This window comes from Agelaius tricolor, unplaced genomic scaffold (genome assembly GCF_023055355.1).
Source record: "Agelaius tricolor isolate 1412-34295 unplaced genomic scaffold, bAgeTri1.0.p SCAF_3, whole genome shotgun sequence".
Lineage (NCBI taxonomy): Eukaryota > Metazoa > Chordata > Aves > Passeriformes > Icteridae > Agelaius > Agelaius tricolor.
The window spans coordinates 52,364,483-52,370,482 of record NW_027269263.1 but is presented as its reverse complement, the minus strand read 5'-3'; positions in this window follow the sequence as shown (position 1 = coordinate 52,370,482).

Here is a 6,000-nt window from a genome sequence, read left to right as displayed (position 1 = left end):
AAAATTACTGAAAAGCATTATATTATATTTTCAGGCTGTCTCCTGATGACAGTCATATATTTTTGCTTTTCTCTTTTAAGACTTGAATTGATAAAAACACCCTGTAAATAATTTAAATAAATCACTATTTTAAGATGGCTTAAATTCTATCACTAGCTTATACATATTGATCATAGTTAATATTGGACTGATTTTGAGGACATTTGCCATTTCTTTATGATGCCTTTCAGAGCAATGTAAGGCAGCATTTAGCATCAGGTAATTATTCAAACTTGGAACTTCAACTGATTGCTAGTGGGAAGACTCTGCTGGCCATTTTGGAAAAATTCTTGTCAGGGCTGAAATATTACCAGAAATGAAAAACACTCTCTGAACACCTGGGAGAAGGACATGTCATACCATAATGACAAGGGAAGAATGAAGCTTGTATTATTACCACTTTCTTTCATGTGTAACAGAAAAATGTAAGAACAAAAGTCTTTGAATTAAGTTCTTAATTCAGTACAAGAAAGGGTGCATAAATCATTGAATTCTTCTTTTTTCTGTCTTTCTTTTTTATCTTTATTTTATTTTATTTTATTTTATTTTATTTTATTTTATTTTATTTTATTTTATTTTATTTTATTTTATTTTATTTTATTTTATTTTATTTTATTTTGATGTGAGGAGCCATAAAGAAGTTATGGTTCTGGTTATAAGGGAAAAATACTGAAATAAATACATTTGCTGAAATACTGACAGTCAAAATGCCTGCCAGACTGGAATTGTTAGACTGGGAACTAGGCCTAGGAACCAGAAACATCCTTTATGAGCACAGCTGGTACTACCTTTCAAGTACAGTCGGGTACCTAGAAATATTCTAGATACATCCTGAGATACCAGCGAAAAGCCAAACCCCAGAGAATTGTAACAGTGACTTATAGCCTGAAAAGGTGAAAAATAGTTAGGGAAAAGGGGAAAACATCATGAGAAAGTAAGAACCAGAAACTGCAACTAGCTGTTCTAACAGCAAGAACAGGAAAACAATCTGGAAAAATAAAAATTTTATCCCACAGAACAGAGAATGCCATCATCTATTAGGTTGCAATTGAAAAAAATATAAATTGCCATCATCAATTTGCTGCTTGAAGTGGTGCTATCCTATGACCTCTTATGCCTCTACAAAAAAAAATATGATTTATTTTTCATCAAAAGTGGATCTTCTCTTTCTGAGAACTCCCTGAGCTGCATATACATCTCGCTTTCTTCAAAAGTCTGTGAACATTTTATGAGATCTTGAGCCCTCACTGGGGACACCCAGCTGGCTCCAAACTCAAGTGGATTGCTTCCCTTATGGGACTTCCCCTGGGCTTGGTTCAGTTAGTTCTCCCACTTCTGGGACAGCTGAGTGACAGCTTATTTCCCCTTTTGAAATCTGTTTAGTCCACTTTGCTATTGTATACATTCATATAATTAAACTATCGTATTTGCTCTTACATTATTGATAAGTCACTTTACTGCTGATAAGTTTGTAGTAACCTGTAATTTTCTAAAATTGTTGTTGTTGCAGTTATCTGTTCCTGCTATTATTGCTGCAATACTGTTGATTGTTGCTATTATTGATTACTGCCACACTATTTATTTGCGATCATAAAATAGCTGAATATATGTATATATCTATATTTGCTTTATTAATAATGTATATATATTTGCCAGTGGTGATTTTTTTTTTTATACTTCTGATAATGTCTAATCAGGTAGGGAAATTCATACAATAAAATGTCTGTGTGCTTGTGTTTCCTAGATTCCCATGAACCCACAGCTGTGATCTTATCAGCAGCAGGCTGGGTAACCATTTATGTTGTGAGACCTATAAACAAACTTTATTTCAGAATCTAGAATAATAGAAGAACAAGAAAAAAAGATTATTACTGGTTTTTGCCAGGCTGCAACTCTTTCAAGAACAAGAAATAAAACTTTAAATACATAAGTGGATTCTCATGGACAGGTTTTTGAGTAGATTTAATTTTCTCCTATGATTCGTTTGCACCTTGTGCTGGGTTTGTTTGAGATAGAGTTAATTTTCTTAACAGTGGCTGATATGGGGCTGTGTTTTGGTTTTGTGCTGAACACAGAGTTGTTAATATAGCGATGTTTTTCTTATTGTTAAGCAAGGCTTATACAGAGTGAAGACCTTCTCTGTTTCTCACACCGCCACACCCAGGTAATGGAGTGGAATGATGGATTTTGTCTTCCCAATCATCCCTACCATGATGGGGCCCTGCTCTCCTGGAGATGGCTGAACAGCTGCCTTCCAGTGGGAAAGAGTGAACTAATTCTTTGGTTTTGCTTTGCTGGTGTGCATGACTTTTGCTTTCCCTATTAAACTATCTTAATATAGATCCATGAATTTTCCATATTTTATCTTTCTGTTTCTCTCTCTGATGCCACTGGTGGGAGTGTGAGTGAGTGGCTGTGTGGGGCTTGGTTGCTGGCTGTGGTTAAATCGTGGCAGTCCTTTCTAGCACCCAATTTGTGGCTCAAAGTGCTTGAGACAAAGAATAGATCTGACTGGGTTGCACCTGATTGAATTTGGATGTACTAGATTTGAATATCTGTTAGTGCTGCTTAGCTAGTAATCAGCAGGCTTCTTTGCTTGCCATGGGGCTCACTTTCCTGGGTCTGTATTAGAGTCACTTGTTAGTGGCTTCTTTTTTGGTTTTGCTGCTTGCTGTAGTTCTGTACTGTCCATCGCCTTACTGATTTGTGCCTGAGAAGGTTTTGTTAACAGCCACTGGCGATGTGCCTGGGCTGGCAGGGGGCCAGGGTACTGCTGTTGTTTCTGGGCCACTGTACTGGACAAGCTGGAACTTCGGAACAGGGGCTGAAGACACTGTCCAGTATGGAAGAATCCCACACCAGAGCAGGTGGGTGCCTGAAGGAGGATGTGACCCTGTGAGATTCCTGTGACAGAACAGGCTTGCTGGCAGGACTAGTCACCTCACAGAGGACCCACTCTGGAGAGGCTTGTGAAGAGCTGCAGCCCATGAGAAGGACCCATGCTGGACAGGTTCAAGGAGGACTATCTCAGGGGTGAGACCCCATGCCAGAGCAGGAGAAGCAAAGATTCCCTTGTAGCACCATGTTGGTGCAGCTGGGCCCCTGCAGCCCATGGAGGACTGTGATGTGGACTATACTAATGGTGGACTATTCTATAACAGGAACCCCTTGTTGCAGCCAGGCTGGGGACAAGGAGAGGAGATCATTGCAATGTTAAACCCTAAAACCAGGGCCAAAAGGACCGTTGGTGGAGATTGTGATGGATTTTTCTTTAATTTTTTGTAAGCCATGATTTGAGTTGACTATTACAGAAATTACTAGAAGAGGAACCACCCAAAGCAACACAGGAGAAGCCTTACAAGAAGCAGTTTCAGTGCAGCAGATCTGACCTGGGCTGGCTTTGGTGTACAGTAGCTCCACATCACACACCACCTCTCTTGTCCCAGGCGAATACCATAAGAGATGAAGCCCAAAGTCATGGACTAATTAATTAATTAATTAATTCAATAGGAGAATGATATCTGAGTATTACATTAAAGAAGAGGAAGAGAGGTGGTGGGTAGTGATGTACTGAATGCTGTAGGACTTGAGCATGATGTAAGTGGTATGGAATAAGGGGTGGAATATTGCCATTTTTGGCTGGAGTAGACTTAATTTTCTTCTTAATTTTTTCTGATTTGTATGAAGATGTGGTTTGGATTCATGCTGAACACAGAGTTGATAACATAGAGATGTTTTTGCTATTGCTGAGCAGGGCTTACACAGAGCCAGAGCCTTTTCTGCTTGTTGTACAGCCACACTGGCAAGGGAGTTGGGGTGCATGGGAGGCTGGGAGTAGACACAACCAGGACAGGTGACCCAAATGACCTGAGGGATATTCCAGACCATGTGAAATCATATTCAGTCTATAAAGTGGAAGAGCCCCACAAAAAAAAAAGTATAATTTTGCATGGCATTGAAAACAACATGAGAGCAGTACAGGTGTCTTAATGAATTTATCTAGCAATACAAAATAATCCTAACATAAGCTAAATGTTAGTAGAAATTACTACTGGCAAGCAATCACTAAACTAAACTAAACTAAACTAAAAAGAACCAAAAACTAAACTAAAAAGAGCCAAAAATTATTTATTAGGCGTAGAACATAGCAGTGAACTGAATTAATATATAAAGCTGAAGCAAGCAAGAGGTGTACTATTTACACCTGAAGATGTTTGACAGAGAAGACTGGGAATGATCCTAGTGCAAAACTTGTGGTTATGGCAGAAAAACTGCTCAATAAAATCAGGAACCAAATAAGATTCCTGTTCCCATATTGCCACATTCTTTAGAGGTCGTGTGCATGAATTGTATCAAGAAGAGCACAGAAGCTCTGGGAACACATTTGTGCTGAGATGGATGCTGTCAGTCAAGTGTATGCCACTGATAATGAAAAAGAGAAATTACTGTTTGGGAATGATTTGTTATTGAAGTTCTGTCCACTTCTCAGCTTAATCCATAAAACCATTTGACTCTAGTGAAGGAACAATATCCCATGTAGTAGGGTGATAAGAGAGAAAGTAGAAAATACTGTTTGCTGTCATGGGAAGACCAGCAGCCCCTGCTCTCTCTTTTTGGCACTGTAACTGCTAAGAGTAGCTCTATCTCTGCCTATCATGCCTGTCTTTTACCATGGCACTATCATTTCCCAATTCACCACTTATATCCTGTATCCCTACTTATGAGCTCAGTTCTCTGGAGCAAAGAAATTCAGAACAATGTGTTTTGGGTTTGTGTGGCAAGGTTTTTGTACTGAGGTGTGTGTGTGTGTGTGAAGGGGGAATGTGCAGAAGTGGTTACTATAAGAAAACACCAGAAACTGCTCCCATGTGAGACACAGCCGGTTCCAGCCAGCCCCAAGATGGACCTGCCTCTTGCAAAAGCTGAGCCCATTAGTGATGCTGATAGTGCCTCTGTGATAATTTATTTAAGAAAAGGAAAAAAAAAAACCACTGGAGAATTGCAGTTGTGAGAATAGACTGGTAATGTGAGAGAAACAGCCTTGCAGACACCAAGGTCAGTGGAGCAGGAGGGAAAGGAAGTGATCCAGTTGTCAGAGCAGAAATTCCCTGGAGTCCATAGCGTTGTTGACACAGGTTGACCCCTGCAGACCATGGAAGACCTCACTGGAGCAGATATTCACCCCCTCACACTGACAGTTCAGGAGAAATTATGTTCTTATAAAAAAATATGTTTATCTACAGCAATTAAATAAACAACAGGACCAAAAAGTTCTCAAGAATATACTGTTGATTGCAACACATTATAGACACTACCAGTACTTGTAACAGGTTGAACAGTTACTTTTCTTTTGCGGCAGATCTTGGAAATTTTGGGATGAGTAGCCACTGTGCATGCTCTAAATAAATAACTGTACATATATATGCATATATATGCTAATCTCACTACATCTGAGTGGTGTAAAGGCACTATAGATATTTCAGGAGTATAGGATACACTCCATTTAGATAGAGGCATTTGATTCCATAGAGGCACTAGACCCAGACTATAATTATTTTCCTTTTAAATACCATTTCTGCCTGTGCAGTAGGTCTGCAGCTGTTGGTACCAACAGCTCCACCAGCCTTTTTGTATTACAAAACAAATTAGTTCAATATAAAACATATGGAAGATAAGCACACAAATCCTCCTGATGATGTCTAACAGGATTTGTATTATTTCCTCCTATCACCAACCTTAAAATATTACTCCTACGATCCTTTCTTCCTATCTGTGGTTACAGTGATTGACATTAATACCTAAAGTGTCCTTAAATATTATTTTTATGCAGACAACATACAGATTTAATGCTACTTTAAGCTGATAATTCCTTGACAATCTTGTTTCTGCACTTTGAGAGTGTTTGATGGTGATTCAGCAGTGGATATATTCCAGCAAACTGTCTCTTTACATCCCGTAGAC